A 23855-nucleotide genomic window follows, 5' to 3' on the forward strand; every position below is an offset into this window, starting at 1 on the left:
GAACAACATTAAAACCAGACATCTAGGTTACTTCTGAGAAAGAGCCCACTTTTTGAAGTTCTGCATCCATACTGTCTGATATTAATAACTTAAATACATTACATACATGCTCTCTATACACGCAAGGTAACTGTGCAGCCCCGTCCTTTAAAAGGAGCCTCAGGAGCTTGAGAAGTGAAGTTTTGTCTAAAACTGCACTTCCCCATAGCAGTTCCAGTCCTGTAACCTTGAACTAAACCCTGGGGAAAAGCTCCGGAGTCTTGAATAAAAGCAAAGGGTGAAACATTCCCCCTCAGAATGCAGTTATGCGGCTGAATTTGAGTCAATATTAGGGCAGTGTCCCTGAACAGGAAAAAAAAAAAAATAGTAGAATTCTAGGGAGTAAAATAAATAATTCATTTATTTTGGAAATGTTTTCAGCCTGTTGGTACAACTGTTTTTACCAGCTAGAATTCAGTGGCTGACCCGTCTTAAAGCAGATGATTTATGTTTAGAGATTCCCTGAAATCCCTTAAAACTCAACCTCACCACAGCCCCTCTTAGAAAAATACCTGTGTTGTATTTGTGTAATTTTTTCATGAACCAAAGAGAAATATCTTGGTGGAGGAGCAGAATTTGATTTTAAAACTATGAAAATCTGCCGAAGGACAGATGGTAAAGTTGCTCAAACCCACTGAATTTTTTTCAAACTACAGTTCATTGCTTCCTATCATCAGCAGTGCCTTTACCATGCTTACAGTTGATAGTATAATACACCATTAACCTGTACATCAGCCAGACCCGTACTTGCAGCAATTATTTTCACTGGATGATAACATTTTCTTTTTAATTAAAATTCACTCTGGTGGACAACATTAGCCTGACAGTATATTTTCCTAATTGTGACATAAAAATCTCCACTCTATCTGACTCCACTGACTCCTAGAAGCAGAATTCAGAAGTGATTCTACTTTTATTTCCCCTTCAACCTCCAGAAGGGCACTACTCCCAAAAGGTGATAATAAACATCAACTAGTCTTCCTGACGAGGGCATCTCTACCAATATCTGGCCTGAGACAAGTGATTTATGGCACCAAATACAATCAGGTGTCAAGAAAAACCCTAACTCAGGCATAACCTATGTATCCACACAAGGCTAGAACTGAAATAACTAAAATTGTACCTAATTTACTCCTTTAAGATTATTCACATCCTGTTTTGATTTAACTTACAGCTATGTTAAACTGAAATAGGATACTCATAATCAGAAATGAAAGAGTATATTCGCATACTAAAATAACTAAAGGTGTTAAATTACTTCTAATTTCAGTTATTTCAGTTCCAGACTGTGCATAGACAAGCTCTTCAGAAATGAAGCCATAAAAATACTCTGAATTACACTAGCCTGTCTGAAAGAAACAAGCAGCAGAGAGATAACTGACTAGAAAAACAAACCCCCGCAAAAAACAAAATCAAAACCTCCAGCTAAGTTAGATTTTTAAATCCACCTCTATTTATGGGATGTGACCCCAGGGATGTTGTCTTTCCTACAGATAACTTTCTCCTTTTCAAGGAAAGAAAAAAAAAGAAGCTACGCATGGATAATGAAAGGCTTTATTTAATATCTCAATTGCAACTGAAGCACTGCCAAAGGTTTCTGTTACCCCTTTTTCCCCTCCTCAGGGGACAGTGACAACAGCATTTTCAATAGCAAAACAACAGATGAGACTCAGTTAAAGAAAACAAGATAGTTACAATTCTGGTCCCAAGTGTCCAAGTGAATTTCAAAACAATACCAGGAATTATCTGGGGTTTGATTTCTTATTGAGTATTGCAAGTCTAAGTCTTCCTTCCCCACCCTGAGCTTGACCTTTAGTCCCTGAATCCAACAGCGCATGCTCTGATAACGATTAAATGATTCTTAGGGTTATCTAGGTGGATAAGCATGGACTAAGTACCAAAATAACATACTAGATGAGGACTAGAATCTTGAGCATGGGGATCAGCTCCAGGAAATCAGCTCTAAGAAAACATGGATTTGGTGTTTACTCTCAATACCTGGAAAAGGAGTCAGATTCACCATCAAATTGTTTTCCACAAATGTACAAGCAATTGCTTGTTTCCATGAGAATCATTCTTTGCAGACGCTAAACATAAAACGAGTAATAATCCAGAATGGCTATACCACCTGCACTCCAAGGTGCTGTCTAGCAGAACTTGACCCATATAACATGTCACCAGGTAGTAAGGTGCCCTCAAGACAAATTGCACCATGCAGAATTGGTGTTTATATGTGATGCAATCGCTGCAGCTGAGGCTATGGTGCTATTGACTCTCTTACAACAGTAAATGAGTGAAAGAAGTTGCCTGCTGCCTACACTTTTTGAGAGTGTCTGGTGCTTGGTTATCATATGGCAGTAATTCCATATGCTTTATTCTTGAATGTTGACCAGAAACAAGCAGCTGAAAGTCTGGGCTGTGAGTGTGAACCTCAGCATGCCTCAATCCCACTGAACTCTGCAAGAGCTGCAGATGCACCAGCAACACAGGGCCTCACCCCAGGTTTGCAGCAGGATGGGGGCTTTCAGAACAGAGGTGTTCTGGTTGTGTATAGCACAGCTTGCACGGCATCCTTCTTAGGATGGGGGCACGCATCTCCCATCCTTCAGCTCAGACAGCTGCACACAGCCTCTGGCACACACTTCCCTTCACATGTCTCGTGTGTTGCTGGGCCACACAATCCACGTCTTCTTTTTCCACACTGTGTGCAGGTGAAGGAAGGAAATAACACAACCAATGGCAACATTTTGACTTCACCTAATAAAAATAAATCACAGCAGCCTTTCCATCTAAATTAGGGAGCTTATTAGCCTTTGGGATCTTAAAAATCCAAGTTACACTCGTGCAACTCTTGTAGTACTACCTATAAGTGCTGCAATTAATGCACATGAAGAATATCAGACAAATCTATGATGACTGTAAAGCTAAAAAATTACTCCAGTCTGAATTTTTTGCTTCTGTTATCAATAGCTTAATTTATTGCAACTTTGTGACCTTTTTGAAGAAACAATCAAGGATTATAAATAAAAGCGAACACTATTATTGATACGTCAGCATTAGTTCTGATATTATTAACAATAGCCATGCGTGTATAATCCAGCAGAAAAGGGGGCTGAATTTTAATAGACATGTTAACAACATCTGTCAGCATTTATTGCCCTATTGTGACCACGTAAAGAGCCTTATTGGCAGAATATCTAAGTGAGGAAATCTGCTATGCTGTTGTAGCCTGCCATTCTCCTGAAATATCACTCTGCTCAGGAGAAGTTAAGGTATTCTAATTATAAAAAGAAATAAATAAAAATACAAGAGAAAGTCTTCTCCAAGCCACGTCATGTGGAAGAGAACAAGTAAGTTCTGCAGCAAGCCATGATTTTCTTCTCCTCCTTGATTTTTGTATAAGATACTTCTAAAAAGTTTTTATTATAATTAATAAAACTGAAGCCCACAGTGAGGAATGCAAGAACATAACAAAGAAATAAAAGCAAACAGAAGAAACAAAACCACCCTCAGAACACAGCAACAAACTACATCTCCTCTCAGCAGCATCCAGAGGGAAGTACCCCATGTCCTCAGGCTCCTCAAGGAGACTTTGCAGAGCCCAGGATCATCTTTTCTGGACCAGAAAAACAGTTCTTACATATAACACCAAGAAATCATACTCCTTTCTGTCTCTCTCTCCCTCTTTTTAAACTCAGCAGTAATCTTACTGCCACACTGGTAAAAACATCAAGCAGGCTTGTTTCCTGTTTCAATGTTATTCTTGAAGTGGGCTGCAGTAAGAATCTGATTTTCATTGGGCTATTATTATTTGCAGCTGTGTGACCTTTTTAACCCTCTTTTAAAAGTGACATTTCAGCCTTCAACCTCAAGCTGTCTAAATGTTGCAGGGTTTTCAGGCCTCTGATTAACAGAGGAAAAGAACCGATGGGGAGGTGTATACTACAATGTGTCTAATACAGGTCAGTGCACCCATCCCGCCATTTGCACAAGTGAGTAATTACACTCCTATAAGCAACCTGTTTGTTGAAATTAATCACCTGGGTGCATGCTTGCAGGACAGGTTTCTTCAGCCTGGTGTGACCAAGGTCACTGAGATTTCCAAATACAGGTACAAAATACACGGTCGCTAGCGCTAGCAGCGGTATGCAGAGACATGAGCAATAAATGAAGCATTACCTATTTTTTAGGGTCATGGGCACAATGTTTAAAAAGTGAGAGTAGACATGGTTACACTGCACTTGTGAATAGCAAAGAACCCCATCGGTGTATGCAGCATTTTAAACTGCTAGTCATGGCTATTCAGTACAGCACTATTTATAGATAATTAGAGCGTTATTAGAAATGCTATTAAGACTTGTTGGTTTTGGAAGCATAATACACACAGGGTTAATGCCTACGGTTGTTCCCAATACATACTTGCTTGAGCAAAGCCAATTTTAAGCAGCATTGTGCTGGAACGTTGCACGGTGGTTTTTGTCAGCGTGGGCTTTTCAGTGGAAGCACTTGTTTTCTGAACTAGCATCATGCTTTCCACATCCAGGCATACAGGGCTCATTATCACAGCCCTGCCTGCTTCAGCTGCTACAACGAAGGGTCTGTCAGCATTTCCATTAGAAACCCCCTGGTTTCAGGATTAAAGCATTTCCAAATGGTTCTGGATGCTGGAAAGCAATTTGTGTCTGGAGTCCCCAAGAAGGACTTTAATACAATGCACATTTGAGCTGGGGCTTGAGACCTCACTGTTACTCCAGTGAAGTTTTTGGGATTGCATTTATGATATTTATGTGTGGAAAAACACTCAGCTTGGTCCTTTACTCATTTGTTTTAAAAGAAGAGAGGCCCATAAATCTTCAAGCAGAGCCAAGTGCTCTCAATAAGCAGCTGATGTGTGAATTGCCTCAACGGCAAGCAGCCTTGCTTCGGTATTTTCCCCATGGCTGGCATCTGTGAAGTTGCTAGCCACTGGCATGCTTCAGGATCATTTGCAAATGGAGTATCAAAAAGATTCTTTTTCATGCTTCCAAACACCCCAGTTCTTTTTACATGGCCATTTGGTTTACAAACTCACTGCTTCTGTTATCAGAGAAAGCCAAATAGCTGCTTCCTAACTTTCTTCGGCTTATGCAGAGCTGCTTTCTTCTCAAAAAAGAGCAGAACCAGGGATAATAACTAAAAGAATATGGGGTGAAGATAGGATATTTCAAAATGGAACAAAAATGGATTTTGTAAAACTCTGGAATTAAGGAGTGGGGGAAGCACAGGGAGGAAGAACCACTGGGGGACTGGGGGCAAGAAGATACCAGCGGAAATGGAAAAGAGAAAGACAGTGGAAGGACTGCAAACCACTGAGGACTGGGCTGAGGAAGAGGAGGGGGGTAAAAGGATACCTCTGAAAAAGAAACTCAAAATAGAAAGCAGATGATCTACTGCCTTCCCACGTAGCAGCAGCGTGAGAGCCCAACACTGTGTATCACCCATGCAAGTATTTGGTAGAGGGCACAATTTGTCCTCTGCACTGGATGATCAGGATCTCAAGTCTAGTGGAAATGCACAAGTCTAAATAATTATATTTCTTGGACTGCCTGTTTTAGTATAGGAAACCCATCACAGATTTACTTGCTATAGTGCAAATGGATTTGCTGTTTTACAGAAATGGCCGTGGAGTTATTAAGCACAGGCCACAGAAGACAAAAATGGAAATAGGAGAACAGAGGTGAAAAGTGACTTTAAAATGAAAAGTGACATAAAATGAAAACACACAAAAAAAATACCTAACACTTTTGAAAACAGTTCATGAAAGTTATCTCAGCACAGAAACATTCTATAGGAGAAATAAGATCTTTATAGGGCAAGATGGCTATTACTTCAACTCTGGAAAAACACTTTGAGGAATAATGTGGTTATTTTGCACTCTGTGATTGGCCAAACAGGGCCAGCCTAACCTGGAAATGGCCCAGACTTGTAGTTCTGCAACTGTCCCCCACTGATGGCATTTGCAGAATAACCCTAATACCTGCTGTCCCTAGTTTCAAGTCTGAAAGAACATGAGAGACCAAACTGGAACCTCGCTGACAGTGCCGAGGCTTGCTTAACAGAACAAGCAGCAGCACAAGCTGTTCCAACATAGGGAAAAGGCACTATTCAACGGCAACATTTCGCACACCATCAGACAGAAACAATACCTGAAGCACTTCTCCATCTTCCCTACATGCAATTTTTCTGCCTTCCAGTGCTGGAAATTCAACAGCTAATCCAGACCTATGAAAGTAAAACTGGTATCTGGGTCTGCAGACTTAACATGACAAATGTCAGGGAGAACTTCATGTGTCTATGGGGAGTAAAACAGCATCTGAATGTCAAGATTATCTGAACCTGAACAAATACTGTAATTGTCCTGTATCATCAGACATTTAACTGAAGTGCTAGTGTCAGAAGACTAAGTTAGACTTGAGGGTCTTGAAAGGGAGAGAAGGAAGGAAGGATGGAGAAAAAGAGGGGAGGGGGAAGAGGAGGAAAAGCAAGGGGGGAAATGGGGAAAAGTAGAAGAAGGAAAGGAAGGAAGGGAAAGAAGTGAGGGAAGGGAGAAAAAGGAAGGGAGGAAATGGGAAGAAAGAGGAAAGGGAGGAAAAGGAGGAAAGGGAATAAAGCGATGGAAGGGAATAGAGGGAAGAAAGGGAGGAAAGGATGGGATATGCTAAAGCAAGATTCAACATGTCAAATGCTTTAAATGCTGGGGTTCAAAAGGACCCTCCACTATTTTAAAAGCTTTAACACTGAGGCTTCTTTTACCAGATGCACATACTGGGTGATAATATATATATATATAATATATATATATATAACAAATATATAGATAAATAAGGATTTAGGTCAGAATCAATCATTCTGCTCAAAGGAAGGTGGCAGAACTGCAAAACAATCATAGTAACACAAGTAGCAGGAATCTTGCTTCAAGAGACAATCACTAACATCTAGCATTTTAAAGGAAAAACATATTTGCTCTGTTCTTTATGAGCAAGTCTTGGCTTTTCCCTGTATGTGACAGAGTCCCTTGGGGCAAAGCATGTGCACAAAGAAGTTAAAACCACCATTAGCTGAAATCAATATTTACTACCGAACTCTTGAAAGATTTAAAGGAGAAGACACATGCAGAGAACGCCATTCCATGCTCATACAGTCATTACTAACATGGATCTGATAGCACCCACTCTCCCTCACTACTAATTTTTAGTAGGTTACACACTTAACAACACTTCAGTGTAATATTTGATTACCTACAAAGTTGCTAATAATACAAGAATGGTCTGCTTAGAATTGCATTTACAGTTACTTTTCCAGGCAAAGGGATAAAAAAGAAGAGAAAATGCTTAGCCTGTCAGAAAGACTGCCCCAATTTTCATTCATCTTCGAAAGGTTACCAATATTAAGTGAGGTGAGTAGTCTGTCTTCTAAACATCGTTTCACAAACACAGCCCAGTTCCTGGAGCTGTAGCAGTCACTGTGCCTCATGTCTGGGGTTCCTATGCCAAGAGGATTATAGTGGGTGTATGAAAGAAAAACAGTGAGTCTTCAGATCAACTTCAAAAGTTAAGATGGTTCACTATGCCTATTACTATGAAACAAACAAAAAAAAAACCAAAAAAAAAACTATTTCAAGGAAAAAAATAAAGCATTATGAAGTGGAGAAGATCTCCAGGAAGCCTGCAAAGGGCAGAAAAGGCAGCTGCAACTGTGGCAAGAGATGAAGCCTATGAAGCAGAAGGTGTCAATGATGAACTCCCAGTAACATCTGGCAAATAACCTAATCTTTTGGGACTTTCCAATGCTGGCAGATAAGTGTGCTGTCCATCCCTTCAAAGGCTGACCTCATTTCTATCCTTGGGTTAATGGCATGCAAAGCTCTCTGCTACACTTACTTTTTCACTCTTCCCCCCCTGCCCCAAACAGTTATTATTAAACACCAAACAACTTTGCCTATTGTTGTAGTTTGCATACAATTTAATTAAGAGTTTTCCCTCCAGGAATAATATTGACTGAAGGTTTTGTAGGGTTGTTTTGGTTTTTAAGTGTACTGTAACTGCAGTATGCTAATTGCTTTGGTTTACAATACACAAATAGATAAAAAAATTCACCTAACTTGCATGCAAATAAACACTTGGATTTCCAAAGGGAAGGAAGAAAAAAAAAAAAGAAAGCATAAAAGATATCCTGGGGGAAACAACAACACAAGGCTGCTTAGCTGACTTTCATACCAGAAGCAGTTAGGGGCTTTAAGACAAGCTTTGAAAATTCTGCCAAGCCCAAATTTTCCTTCCATATTTTATTATATAAAATAATCCCTAAACCAGAACTCTGCAAACAAACTTTAACATTTTATGGATAAAACTCTGCAATTCTGTATGTTTAAAATAATTTTAAACTAAGACCAATCTCACTTTTTACTTTTTTTTGCTTTATAGTTAACATACAAGACAGTTTAAGATTTTCATTACATAGAAAAATGAGGCTATTAATAAATCAGCTACAAAACATTAATTATTAACTTTCACCATTTTTTAATTGCCATTTTTAAAGATTTTTGGTTTTTTTTTTAGTTGGGAAACTGCTCTCTCTGCAAAATTACCAAGAAAAAAAATCCCAAATCAAACCTTCAATGTTCACTGTTCCTAGTTATAAGATAAAATCCTCTGGAGTAACAAATCTCTGCTGAGAACACTAGCTGCCCAACAGGCCCCCTCAGGCAGTACTCAGCACTAGAGGGTTTTAGACACTAAAAACCGAAAAGCGCTCTTTTCAGCCCTGAAAAATCAAGGGACAGGCTGATTTGCAACACTTTAAACTTTATACATGTGAAGCTGCTGGCATCCTCAAATACACACACTTTATCTTCAGGCACATTTCTCACCAGTCATATAACTAGCTTTACTAACAGCAGTGTAACAACCTATTTCGGGTATGTGTCATTTGGATTTAGGCTTATCCATATGTTTTTAGGAAAACAAAGATGGAATTATCTTGCTGTCAAAATACCTTCATAAAAATAAGCAGGTCTGAGTTCTGAGACTGGGTTAAAAAGCTGCTTCCAAATCATCCATTGCATTGAATACAACACAATGTATTTAGACTTTGAAAGGGCAGTACACAAGTAAAGCAGTAAGCAAGGATTTGCTTGAACTAATAACCCAGAAAAAAATATACACTCAAATAAGCTGCAGACATTAAAGCAAGAGTTTATATTTTCATAGAATCACAGGATATTTTGAGTCAAAAGGTACCTCTAAAGGTCATCTAGTCCAACCCGCTGCAATAAAGTAGGGACATCTTCTACTAGATCAGGTTGCTCGGAGCCCGGTCCAACCTGACCTTGAATGTTTCCAGGGATGGGGCATTCACCACCTCTCTGGGCAGCCCATTCCAGTATTTAATCACCCTCATTGTAAAAAAATTCTTCCTTACACCTAGTCTAGATCAATCCTTCTTCAGTTTAAAACCATTAACCCCTGTCCGATTGCAACATTGCTAAATATTGCAACCTGGTAAAAAAGGTTGTCCCCATAGGTTGTGGCCCACTTACAACCAGCTCCTTATGGAAGCTGTTTGTGAGACTGGAGTCTTCCATCCTATCAAAAGAGTTAAAACTATGAACTAGATGAATAATTCACAATAGTTAATGAAAGCCTTTTGGGGGAGGCAGGGTAGGTATTTTAGGCTTAGTCTTCTGCAGTACCTGAAGCACCATCAGCTTCAGCGTCCCATGCAGGTCTCACCGACAAACAGTGCCGTGCTGCAGGCACAGCTGCTCCCAGGGCTCTGAAATCAGCCACTACCAAGGCCCAGCACCAAAAACACAAGGAGCAGCAAGCAGTGCCCTGGGCTGGCAGGCTTAGAAGCGAAGCCCCTCTTCCCCTGTCATGATACAAGCCAATGGCAGAGTCCCCCACAACACCTCCTTCCAGCCAGCACTGAGAAAAGGCCTAGGACCATCTGCCCCAGCAATTCAGGTACCTGACTTGGAAACCGAACAGAATGGCCCACAAACTCCTTGGCAGACATCCAAAACAAAACAAAAAGCCCAAAACATTTTGTGCTGCTCCCCCCGCCCTCCTGCAGACCCCCCAGGTAGGCTCTGTCTTCCTGCTCTGCCCTGGATGTGTCTGCAACCCTTGGGTCAAACTTCTCAACCATTAAAGGTCTGGACCCAGGAGAGGGGCTAACTTTGATGGGAAGCCAACACAGGTCTTCAAAGGCTTTTTGCAAATATATGCTTTCTTTGAGCACAAAGGTGGTGATCCCTCTCCTCTCCTCTCCTCTCCTCTCCTCTCCTCTCCTCTCCTCTCCTCTCCTCTCCTCTCCTCTCTGTAAAAAACCCAGACAGGCTGTACACAGCCTATGTACTTCTGTCTAGTCAGACCTCAAGCCCCACCTCAAGGAATGAGAGATTTGGGATGCAGAAGAGACATAAATACAGCCATTGCTCCACTGCCTCTTGACAAGAAGGGGACATCTGACATGGGCTGCCACTCTGCTCTTGACTAATAGAGCCACTGCAAAGCGAACTGCTACCAGTGACTGGGCACTGGTATGAGGATGAGTCTGCCTTCCAGAAGCAGCTGAAACAGCACCCATCATTGGGCAAATGCCCATGCAAACTACAGGAGACCCTCGGAGGATCAGAGAGAGAGTTCTGCACTCCGGGAGTGACGGCGCTTGTCTGTGTGCACGGACATTCAAGTCTGTGGGGTAGGTGAGAGTGTGCAAAGGCACCTTTCCTTTCCTCCTACAGGGATGCAAGTACCCCTCAGCAATTTAAGTCTCCAGAACTCTTCTCAGAAGACTGCTGTATCACATTCAAAAAAATCAGCCTCTCTGGGCCATGGATTATTGCCTCGGTGAAGGAGGCAGTACATCAAAATGAAGCAATTCCTAATCAGTGACTAGCCACAGATTTCTGGCAGTGACCAAGCCATAACTACAAACAAGAACCTTAAAAACTGGCACATATGAAAAAAAATACTACTTTTCCTAAAAAGAAAGAGGCAAAGCGAGGAGTAATTCTCTGTAGGCTGTACATTCGCAACCTGTGAACTACTCACAGCAACTTACAGCATACTGCAAGTGTAAAGCGGTGAAATTCAAACATCTCTAAAAACCACAGATTTGTAACTTGCACTTATGTAAATACACAACTTTCAAGCCTCAGCCGTCCTGGCCATAGCTCTTCTGGGAAAAACGAAAAAATCTTGGCTAAGATTTTCAAGAGCAAGCGGTGATACTGAGCGTTCCAGTTTTTTATGTGTCCAATCAGAAATACTTTAAAAGGCTTCATTTTCAACTCCTGCCACACACACCCTTTTCCAATCATATCCCTTTAGGGAATATTTATCTTTGAAAGTAAGCAAATAAGAAAAAGTCAGACACATACACATTATTTTGTTCATTCTTCTCTCAGTAGTCTCTCTAACACAAAGATGTAATACTATGCCAAAATTATAGACAAGAGGCTAAAGAACACACTTTTGAGATTGATTTTAATGCTTTTTAACAGAGCTGAAAGATGCTCACAATCACAATTAACTGCAAGGAGCTTTAAATATATTTTATCTGTAGATTCATCTAGAAGATTCTAGCTTACATGATCTATCCCAAGTCATGCAAAGTTGATGGCAAAGTCAGGAAATAAATACATATATATTTATAGTTACAATGTACTGATTAACTACAAGATCATTATTTTGGGAATGGACTGCACAGACTGATCTGGCTTTTTGCATTTTTAATTAATATAATTTATCTCATTTTGAACTAGGGTGCAGAGAGTTATGACTAACGAATACTTTGTATGAGAACTTAAAATAGAATTTAAAAAAAACTTTAAAAGCTATTTCAACATATAATTGCCTCAGTTTCTAAAAAGAGAATTTAATATATAAGCTGTTTTGAAGGTCTAGCAAGTATGGGAATACATAATTCCTTTTGCCTTCCTTGCAAGAACAGAAAATCACTGAGATTTGTACCAGGACAGCGAAAAACATAGCCTTATTTTGAAAGTAATGTAAGCATTCACATTCCCTAATAAAATAGATACTATAATCCATTAAACAAAAAAAACAAAGCACAAACAGAATCACTAAGCCTACTGACATCTATGTGTCAGTAAAGCAACCATGCTATGGATATCTTCTGCCAACTGGCCAGATCTATGTCTACTTCATAGTACCTATGCTATAGAGGCATAATAATCAGAAAATAAAGGCATAATTGAGGTGGCAGAATCCCAGCAAAGGCAGATTTCACAGTGTAGTAATATCAGTGACTGCCTCCAATTAAGGGATTACAAATGCAGCCTTCAGTTTCTGGAAAGGCAGTGCACTTTTTGAAAGACACTTTGATCCTTAGCACTTGACAGATCCTCTTGGTGTATCATCTGCCTCCAATCAGTCACCTGAGGAGTCAGGAGTTTTCTCAGAAAGCCATATTACTGCAGGATACTCCTTTCCAAGTATATGCTGATGATATGAAGGCCATTAAGTCTATATGCTCTAGTTGTCATAATCTTGTGTGATATAATATCCAATATTTTTACAGGTAAGGCTAAGTTTTCTTCACAGAGAGAGCTATTTTTATGGACAGCTACAGATACTGACTAATGCTTTTTCATTCATCAATGCCACAAATAGCTTTTTGAATTTTAATACTGCTAGATTTTCTTTCAAGACAGTAAGTGGCAATTATAAATACGTGCTATTATCTTCTCGTGTCAAAACAGGCAAAAAAAAATTTAACACACATTTTGGTTGGATCATCCAAATAATATGATTCTTTGCATAATTCTGCAGAATAAAAAATACCTGGGGAGCATCAAGAACGAACAGGATTGTCACAAATCTCCTTCCAAGCACTACCATCCATCTCCTCTAGCAGACTCATACGCTACACTTCCCTCCTTCTCCCTCACATTCTCCTTCCTCAAGCACTGCCTTGGTCTGAAATGAAGAAGCCTCTGATCTTGGATCATTCATTTTGCATTTACGTATGTAGCAGTTTATTTTATGCAGTTTTGTACTACGTCATAGCATGCATTTGCCTGTAGTACACAGGGTGTTATAAACTTTTTGTTGTTACAGCATTTAAAAAAAAATAAGATCCTTCTCCAAGGTACTTTGATACTACACTAATACCCTTCATATGTTCTTGGCTGGGCTGTAGACTTAAAAAGTTATCTCCTTTATGTAGGCAATGGTAAGAAAAGAAGCAGCAAAATGTCTCTACTCATGTAAAAACATCTGGGCTAACTAACCAATCTAAAATGCAAGGGTCTCCTCTGGTATCACTTCACAAATAACAAAAAACGTATGTGGAGATACAGGATACATCTTCTACTTGAAGTTAACCTGAAAAAATTCCACTGAGTGTTACCTAAGCTCTAACAAACATAAAAGAGCAAAGATCAATACATTGAAAGCTTATTTCATTGCAATCAGTTGTTTGTGAGAAGTATTCACAGGTTGTCTTGCTTCCAGCACTAATGCTAAGCTTTTAAGTAAACTCTACAATTTTCTTTATAGATTTCAATCTTAGGTACAAGGACTGAAATGAATCACTTTAGCAAGTAAGAATCAGAGCAAAGGAAAAAAAATTGGTTATTTTGGTCCCTAACACTAATAAGAAACTAAAGGAAAGTAGTTTATTTTTTAAGAAAGTACTTGCTGTCTTCTTAATGTCTTTCTCTGGCAGTCTCATTCCCATTCTCATATTTTCCTACTGAAAAAGAAAAGTGAAAAGAAACTGAAACCACAGTGAAAAAATATTTGGGGGAAGGTGTTTGTGCCACAGAGTTCAGGGCAGAATTCTGGAATTTTTTGGGTTTCATGCTCAGTGCTGTTTTAAGGGAATTTTATAGTTCCAGGTCAGCTCTTCTGTTCATGCACAAGATGAGACTGACAATGAAATCCATTTTGCAGGAGTTGAGAGAACATTAGTGAGGCCATCACAACTTCCAAACAGAGAACATGGGACTCAAACGGTCCAACCTCATCTCAAGAGACGTCACGTTCATTTCACTACTGAATATGACTCCATATTTGGGAAGCAGGGAGGAGAAAGAAAAGAAAATAGGACTACATGTATGCTGGGAAAGATCCTTTCTTGCCTTCATCCCTTCTCACAAAGCCTGCATAGCTTATGCTTTTTGATGGAAGGCTTTAATTGTTTGATAAATCATATTTGGTAAAACAATTCTTTCTATTTTAAATCAAATCCCTTTTGAAGGCTCTACCAGAACAGTTCTGCCTGCAGACCTACCATAAGAGAGTCTGGGTAGCAAGACTAGTTCAGGCACTTGGTAATAGAGCACAAACGTGCAAATGCATATCCACCATGGACTGATTTTACAGTAACTTTTAAAGCAGCATGGCTACAATATTGCAAGACTACTCATTTTGGTGTGTGAAAATCCCTTTGGTGTTTTCCAGTTAATAAGGATGAAAGGAGGGAAAAAAAATAAAAAGAGAACAGAACATGGGAAAAAATTATAGGGCTGCATAGGCCGCCTTGAAGGAACATGGATTGAACAACCTTTGAAGTACCCAATTCTAAAATGAGATCATATGAGAATTTTTTCAGGCAATAAAAGTGAAGCCTCAGAAACAAGTGTAACTTACAGCCTGAAGTGCTTTATCACAGCTCCATGAACCCTCTTCTATAAACCCTAGTTCTTTTAAAAGTTCATTTACTTCAAGGAAAAATTGAACTGACTGTGGGGGAATGAAAGGGCAGGAAGGATCTATAGCTTCCCAGAGGTGTGTTGATAAATAAGGCCTACATCTCATGACATCAAAGTCATTAGTGGAGAAGAGCTGTCTCCTGCCAGTCTGCAAGGAGGCATTTTCCACTTGGGGATAAGAACAAATACCAGTGCCTTATGTGCTTCTTCAACAAAACGCCTGCCCTCTGGAGAGCAAAGCCTTCAATTTACTAACATGCCTATAGCTATGTAAATCTACTGCAGCCTCCAAAAGTTATGCCTGGGCCAATGCTGTGCCACACAAAATACCCAAAGCTGACTCTGAGGGAATGTGGCTGTTTACACAGCACAGTGCAGAGCCGGGCAGAGATAAGCAGCTCACATCACGCAAGTAATATCAGCACAATACTGCCCTTGAGCTAATCAGCCACGTCTTTCATAATCCACACACAAAACTCGGCTGACGGGGATATGCCCCTTCCAGACAGAAATCTGCCCACCACGCCCATCTGAGAGGTTTCTGGTTGGTATGACAAGCACATAATCAACTAGGCTTTAAGCATCCTTAGCATCTCCATCCCAGTCAACCATTCCAGACCTCCTCCACAGTCAACAGAGAAAAACAGGCACATGAACACTCTATCCACTTGATACAGACATCTCCACTGGGAAGAGAGGAATCATGAGCTAGAATTGCCAATTTCTCACTACTAGCTTTGAAAGAAGACTGGAGGATTAACTCAGGCCCCATGTAGATGCCTGTATGCAGCCAGAAAAACCATCTCTTCCACACCCAAAGTTGCCACAGATGTCTGAGCTAGAATAATGCTGGCTGCCTGTCTGAAGAGTGCTACTCATATGGATAAAGCACTGATAAAGGAGAAAGTCATAGGTTCAGAAACTGTTCAAGATAGGTCACTTCTTTTGCAACTGGATCGAGTTTTGCTGTCACCAGAACAGAAAGCTGGATCCAATCTCCTCACTTCATTCAAGTGGCACCACCTGACCACGGGCCTGGCTGGAATCAGCAAGAGGAAATACCAAGAAGAAATACACCAGCCCAGTTGAAAGGAATTCTCCACCCTATCATGGTGACCTCCCTGATGACACCAGAACCCTCCAGCTGAGTACATGCAGACCTTCCTCAGGTGGAAAACCACTGTGATGCAGGACCCCAAGCAAGGTGTGGCATCTTGTGCTAAGGGGCCAATCCAGCACAAAGAATATCTAAGATACTGAAAACAAGTCATGTTTTCTCATCCTTCTTTCCCCAAACTACATCTGTGTTCAGATAACAGGTGTGCAAGGTATCACCGTGAGATAGCAATTGAGCTGGTATGCTACTGCATACAGAAGTTACTTTTAAATAGATTTAAATGACAATCATATCAATATAATTCGTGCTGGGAACTGTAACAAATTCAAAACTTAATTTCTGTTTCCAGCCTCATGGTTTGGCTACAACCAAGTTCTTCCTTAAAGAATTTGTATCCTATAAATTTTGTATCCTATACAGGCAGCTATTTGTTTTAAAGTAACCCACAGAAGCCCTGGGAAGAAATATAGCTAGGCAGCTGGAGAAGAGAAATTGTTCAGCTCAGAGACATGCTCGGAGCCATTTAGAGATCTTTTCTGATTTTACAAATGAGAGAAGAAGTACAGATTTAAAAATTATACAAATGCTGAACCATCCATTTTGGGTGATTTAGCAAAATGAAGCCTTTAATTTCAATTCTTGAAGTTATAAAAGATTCCATCCAGGGCAGTTGTTACAGTAGGTTGACTTCATCCGCTCAGGCAACTTTCCCTCTCTGTTCCTAAGCCCTGTAACACCCTGCAAACCCCAAGGGCACCCCTGCAGCAATCTTTGGAGAAAGAAAGACAGAGAGAGAAAGTTGTCCTTGGATTTATTTAGCGAGAAAGAGGCCAAATCTGGGACAGGGAAAAAGGTTTGCATAGAGACAGAGCTCTTGTGGATTTGTACAATCATCCATGCACATGGAATATATTGAACCTTGAACCTAAACTAAGGTCAAGCAAGTTTAAGGCTTGATACAGATGTTTCACAGAACTCTGGTAAACGAAGGTGAATGTTAAAGCAAGAGAAAAAACAAGCCATAAAAACGGTTGGTCGATTGTTTATTTTTCTTTTCAGTCCATTGTCGAGTTTACTTTGTCCCCCTTAAGCCCAGCACTGGTATTTCCTGCATCTGGGTGATGACAGCAATCTCTTATACACCACATAAAACAGATTTAGAAGTTTGAAAGCCACTGCTGGCCTGGTTTCTCCCCGGAAATATATCACTCCAGAACAAGGGAATATTTGCATTTTCCTCATTTGTGTTTAATTTTAAAAAATACTGATTGTCTTCTGGTGCATAAAAAGACTAAACCAAACCAACCAACCAAAACAAAACAAACCCAAAAAATAAAAGCAAACCAAAAACTAAATTCACTATAAATGCAATACCAACGCCTCCATAACCAGTGAGGGAACTTTTGAACCAACATAACCTTTTTGGCTTTTTTTAATTAAAAAATAAGTTAGAGAGCAATCCAAAGGGAAGTCCCTCAAGGAAAATTAACATAATGACTTTTTTTAAAGACACTACGATCACTTGTTTTTAGCCAATTACTTTTTCTCCTTTGGCATGAATGTGTTAGAAACTATGCTCAGAAAAGGGGCAAAGACCTTTCAAGTTTAATGCCATGATGAAGTGTAGGCCAATATGGAAGAGATCCCCATTCCAATCAAGTTCTGACTAACAGTGATAATGTTATTGGCTCTGAATCCAGAACGAGTCTCAAGATTTGGCAAAGGCAGGAGAAAAGGAGATTCACAGTAAAACACTGTGATAATAATAATAATAACAACAACAACTTTTCAGTTGCAAAGAGCTTGGCATAAACAAACTTTGCACTGGTTTTGGCTGGGGTAGAGTTAATTTTATTCATAATAGCTGGTATGGGGCTGCGCTTTGGATTTGCTCTGGAAAAAGTACTGATAATACAGGGATATTTTAGTTACTGCTGAGCAATGCTGACACACAGTCAAGCCTTTTTCTGCTCCTCACACCACCCCACCAAGGAGGGGGCTGGGGTGCACAAGGGGTTGGGAGGGGACACAGCCAGGAGAGCTGATCCCAACTGACCCAAGGGATACCCCATCCCATATGACACCATGCTCAGTGTATAAAGCTGAGAGAAAAAGAGGGAAGGGGAGAACATTCTGGGTGATGACATTTGTCTTCCCAAGTCACCATTATGGTTGGTGGGGCCCTTCTCTCCTGAAGATGGCCGAACATCTGCCTGATCATAGGAAGTGGTGACCAAATTCCACTTTCTTTGTGTGTGCAGCATTTTCTTTTCCTATAAAACTGTCTTTATCCCAGTTCATGAGGTTTTTTCTTCTACTCTTCCAGTTCTCCTCCTCGTTGATGGGCTGCAAGGGACTGCGTGGGGCCAGCTGCCAACTTTTAACATTACCACAAACTTTTAACATTAGAAGGTGCAGAGGTGGTATTTTCTCTACTCTACTCACATGGTACATGAGCAAAGGGACTTCAGGAGAGAAAAAACATCAGTATCAGAACAAATTAAGACTAGTAGGTGGGCCATGAAGTATTGTGTTTAGAACAGATTAAGAATGAGACAGGCTTAAAAGTTAAAAATTTAAGGAAGCACAAGTTTGCAGGAAAGAAGGGTTTGGTGTTCCCAAGCTAACTGCTAGAGCGAGGCGGTTGCAGGATTAGCACACCTGCTTCTGTAATTTGGACTTAAAGCTGGTTAATTTCTTTGTTTTCTCCATGTTCCCACTGAAGTCCCAGGAATTCTGGTTACAGTTCCTCACTGGTTTGCACCTTGGGTAATCATCAGTGCCCTGATGCATCAAAGATCTAAATTGCATTCTTAAGTTTCAGCACACGCCAGAACTCCCAACTCTCGATTATCTATGGGTGGTTTTCCAGATTCAGTGGATTAACTGTGCTCCCAACAGAGAAAAGCAGTACCTAGTGTTACATGGAGCTTGTGAGGCTCTGGGGTCAGGCTGCTGGTTCAAGCACTGCTCTCCTGCTTGAGCTATTATCATGAGACCAATGTGGACTAATTTGTGCTGTATCAAATTTACCAACATAGGACTCAGAGTGCCAGGAAATAGAGTCCAGTGACACCTGAGTAGCTTTGTCACACGCAGGTCTGCATCAGCGTGGTTCACTGTGGGACTGCCCTGCCCTAAATCCCTGTAGCATCCCTGCACCGGGCCATCCAGGTGTGTCCAGTGTGTCGAGTACCCCCTTGCAGCTGCAGCCAGGAGATGAAGAGCAGCTGGTGCCCACTGACTTCACTAACACTGCCCACAAGTTCAGAAAGTTAAAGATGCATTCCGTAGCATTTTTCATTGACAGAAGTAGCAGGCTAGCTTCTAGTTTTTAGAAGCTTCACTTTTGAAACAGAATCCTCCAGCATCAATAGCCAGTACCCAACATGCCAAATACATGACAGCAACCAGCCTAGTGAGATAGCTGGAAGGGAGAGAGTTAAAAACAAAGACTCACTTAGCTTTTAGGAACAGAAAGTACTGGCAACATGAAGGGATTCAGACTAGTTAAGACTTCAGAAAAGTTAAGATTTTCATATAAAACGTATTCCACAGTCTTAGGAGAAGGACGTGAATTTGTACCAATTTTTAAAAGCTCTACTACACTGTCCCATCACTCCCCCAGTCTAACAGTGAATAGTATCCGAAAAAAGAGACAAAAAGTGAATAAGAAGATTAAGTTTAAAATGCTGGAAAAACTGTGGGAAAAAAAATCAGTTACAGTGAGTTCTGTGACCTGAAATAAAAAGATACTGTAGGAACATAATTCAGCCTGATGTCACTGAGACAAGAAGAAGGGATAGATGCTTGCATTAGAGAATGAAGAATGCAGCCACCCACTTCAAGTTTAGACAGATTAAAAACCATTACTTAGGGCAAGAGCATTTGTAGAACTATCAATAGAAGAAAACAAATTTAACCCCGGGTAAGTATCTGCAAACAACACAGGCAGTTGAATTACACAGGGAGAGGATCAAAACAATGAGAAGTTCTAGTGAAGATTAAGTACATAGAGACACATCTGAAGAATTTAGAAGGCAGAACAAAGACTAACTGAGATTGCTGGCACTCCGCTCCTGTGCACAGGATCTGGAAAGCATCAGGAAAGGCTGAAAGAAAAAAAATACACAGACTATGGACAACTGTGGGAAACAGAACTGCTTTATATACTAATGCCACAGTAATCCTGGGGAAGGGGGTAAGTGAGTAGCTAATGTAGTTGTATGGGCAGTGATTGAGGACAGGAAAATTCACTCTAGGAGGAGAATATATGACACGTAACTTAAGAAAAGAATTCTGTGTACAAATACTATACAAAACTATCAGCTGTATCTGCAAGTGTGCCCCTGGATCAAACAACTAGCTAGATTGCAGCTGGGTTGTGGAGCCAGATGCAACATGATCACAATTGTGATGAGCAGCAGTATTAGACAGGAAAAATGTGACCGAGTGCTGGTGATGCACAATGCTGCCAACAGGAACATCATGAAGCAAAAGATGGTATCATTTGGCATTTATAGCAGATGACTCATAGGAGTACCACCCACCGCTGGGCAACGGGGCAGAGCAAGACACTGATTTGAATGCAATACAACACCACGACTCCTTCATCTAATACCCTGGGAATGAATAGTCACTGTGGGTCATGCAGTGCTCTGGCAGAACATATAGGTTAAGTTTCAAAGGCAAGAACACCTAGAAAACAAGGTACAGCCAAGCAAAAAAAAAAAAAGCTAAAATGCAGGAAAATGCAGGGGGATTTAGGCTTTGGGCAAGCTATTGAATCCAGCAACCCTGCAAAAAAAGCACTGTACCTGTACAAACTAGCAAAGACTAGATCAGCCATCCTAGTAAAAAAAGGGAAAAATAAAATAATTGGGGTACCCACTGCATCCCAACTCAAAATTGCTGAGAAAAAAGGCAGAGCAAAGAGGTTAAAACCCATTAGCACCAGCTGAAGCAATACTATCAAGATATATTCAGGGCATCTTAGTTTAAGGTGATAAAAGTAGGTCTGGCACACTGCCACATCTACTGGCTAGCAAATACAAGCACCAAGGGCTTGACTGCTGTAAACTGGACCAGACAGGAGAAGAGACTCTTGTATTAGTGTTGCTGTCACTGTAGAAGATGCTAAGGAAGACGCATTTCAGGACTGTAAGAACCGGTTTCAGTTATTCCTAAACACAGCAGAGTAGGAGGCTGCAAACCGGTAAGCTGAAATAAAAAAGCAGTGCAACTTCCTGCTTTGGACATGGGGACTCAATGCTAAATCCTAAGAAATCCAAGACCCCCAAGAAACACCCAGACACAAGTGGGCAGAGTATTTGACTGTCATTCCAGATTTGATATGCATCAGTGATGTGACGCTTGTACTCAGTTAAAATCCAATCTTGCACAGGGTGTGGAGGGGGTGGGGAGTCTGAAAGTCAAAGACCAGATAGTGAAAACAGGCAAAGGTAGACAAATAAAAATTTAAAAATTAAAACATTTATTAAAAAAAAAAAAAGAAAGAAAAAAAGTATGTCAAATTGAGAAAGATCTAGTGGCTAAGATGGACTAGACAAAGCTCAGCAGTGCACTCCCAAGCCCACTCACCAGTCATGAGTGAGCAACAACCAAGCCTCCCCCAGATAAACAAAATAAGTCAAACTCACCAGTGAGGTCACTCAGGTGACTACAGCTCATGCATTATGTGCACCTGGATATACAGACAGCCAAAACTGCAGTACCCCTGTAAACAGCTGTCTCACTAGAGGCAGCTTCTCTTTGCAACATGGTGCCCACTCTCACTAATACCCAGAATATTCTACATGAAATTCCCACATCTTCTGTTGTGGCTGCTGCCCTTTTTCGGCAGGGGTCCCTCTCCGGCTGCCCAGTAGTATCCTTTGTATAGAAGGGAAGAGCTATAAAACAAAACGTTTTCTCTCACAATTGTCCTTGTTGCAGACAAATGCAATCATAGACCATCTAGCCACCAACCATCATAGACCCACTAGCAAGAGGGAAACCAATCAACACTGCAATTGTTACTCCCCTGTATGTACTGCACATCCTGTACTTGTTGGTGTACATTTGCTTACATACATTTTAATGTAAACAAATCTATCTCCTATGGTAAAGGGACTGATATATTTTCCTGTGCATTACTAGAATGCAATTTTAGAGTCCTGCACTAAACCATATCACTACGGAGTGCCTGTGTTACTGGTGTGTATGGTACATGCTGTGAAAAAATACTGTGCAAAGCAACTAAGTATTCACCAATAAAAGACCTCACTACAATTGCATAAAGCCTTTCATAGACCAAAATCTGGCCTGCAGCAGCAGTACATAGGTCTGAAGCAAATTTCTTCTCACTGACTGAGCACTTACCGCTCCAGCTGACAACAGTAAGAGCAGTGTACACCCAACACAGTATCTTCAATTTTCATTCATGTGCCCAGCTTCACTTTGAAGTTAAGAGTTAACAATTTTCCATGTATCCTAAGTAAATAACGTTACCAAAAGTACATTAATGCACATTTATATATAGTCTGCCATAATGTCAGATATATATTTCATGTGCAAACTGGGCATAGAAAGTAGATCTGCACAATTGCTTCACAAAACATATTAAACTCCCCTTGTTTCACTAGGAAAAATTTTCTATCATTTTCAACAAGCTGTTAGGACTGCAACTGGACTAAAATGCAGATGTCACATGCTTCAGAAGAGCAGTTATGCAAACACTAGCACTGCAGTCTGGCAGCCCTCTTTGCAGGAAGCAGGACTGTACCTCACCAGAGCTCATTCAGAGAAAGGTTCCCAATACCAAGTAATCTCTTGACATGAATGAATAATGTGACTTTACACCAGTGAAGAATATGACCACCTCTCTATCCCACATATTTCTCCCTCCCTCTGCCCCAGAGCTGAGCCCTGCAAGCAGACTGGAGTAACCGCAGCAGGTAATTACATGTTATTAGTATTGCATTAGACTGAGCAGCTATTCAGTAAATTAGTATGTGATATTAACTAAACCTATTCAGTTGATGAACACAAGAATCAGCCTCGAAGTAGCAATTAACAAATTATTCCTAAACAGGTGACACTTACAGAGTAAGTCAGACTATCATTTCTCTATAATTCACCAGGAAAATCCTGACTTCTTCCGTACAGTAAACACAATTTAAGCAGATGGCATGTTCTCAAAAGGCAAGAGACCTATGGTTAAATCAATGCTGTTGGATGTGAAGGCTTACATTAAAAGTCAGTAGAATTTGTGGCACATCTCCTTAAGATTTAGGAATGATTTACTACTATGCTGAGAGAACCAGCCCAAGATCTAAATCTTGCTGATTAAACTCCATGCACTCCTGGGGAAAAAAAACAGACCTCTTGTTTGTCTATACAAAATAGTCACTGACACTTATCACGCTCGGGTTTTTTTAAAGAGTAGCATATTATCACAAAAGTATTGGGATCCCTGCTAACGTAAACAATGTCTTTAATGCCCCATTGCAGAAACACGTTGCCTTTTAATCTTGATCTTGCAAAAAGTCTGTTCTCCATATAGTTTCCCTGCTCTTCAGAGAGATTTATGTACGTCTGATGTTGAGTCCCTTGGGTTACCGACTGCTTGAACGCATGAAACAAACTGACGGATTAGAGTCTGCTTTAAACCAAACATCGCTGCAGAAAGCAAAGCCGGAATGGATTGAAAATGTACATAGGAGAAAAATGCCCCGAGTTCTTAACGTGAAGTCAACAACTCCCTCTATAAGCCCCATTTCACTGGGCTTTAAGAGAGCGTTTTCACAGCAGGAAACATTCGCCTCAGAAACGGCGTGGTTCAGTTTTTGTGCGTGCGTACCCGTGGCTCGCCCCGTGGGTGAGCCCGCCCATCCGTCCGTCCGTCCATCCATCCATCCATCCATCCATCCATCCATCCATCCATCCATCCATCCATCCATCCCAGAGCTCCCG

General features: G+C 40.6%; 1 protein-coding gene across 2 annotated transcripts in view; it reads right to left on the bottom strand.

Moving 5' to 3' along the window:
- CREB5 (cAMP responsive element binding protein 5) overlaps nucleotides 1-23855 on the bottom strand; it is a 257525-nt gene that overhangs the window by 216182 nt on the left and 17488 nt on the right. The gene's annotated exons all lie outside the window — the stretch shown is intronic.

Source organism: Corvus brachyrhynchos, unplaced genomic scaffold, assembly GCF_000691975.1.
Source record: "Corvus brachyrhynchos isolate BGI_N302 unplaced genomic scaffold, ASM69197v1 scaffold53, whole genome shotgun sequence".
NCBI classification, from domain to species: domain Eukaryota; kingdom Metazoa; phylum Chordata; class Aves; order Passeriformes; family Corvidae; genus Corvus; species Corvus brachyrhynchos.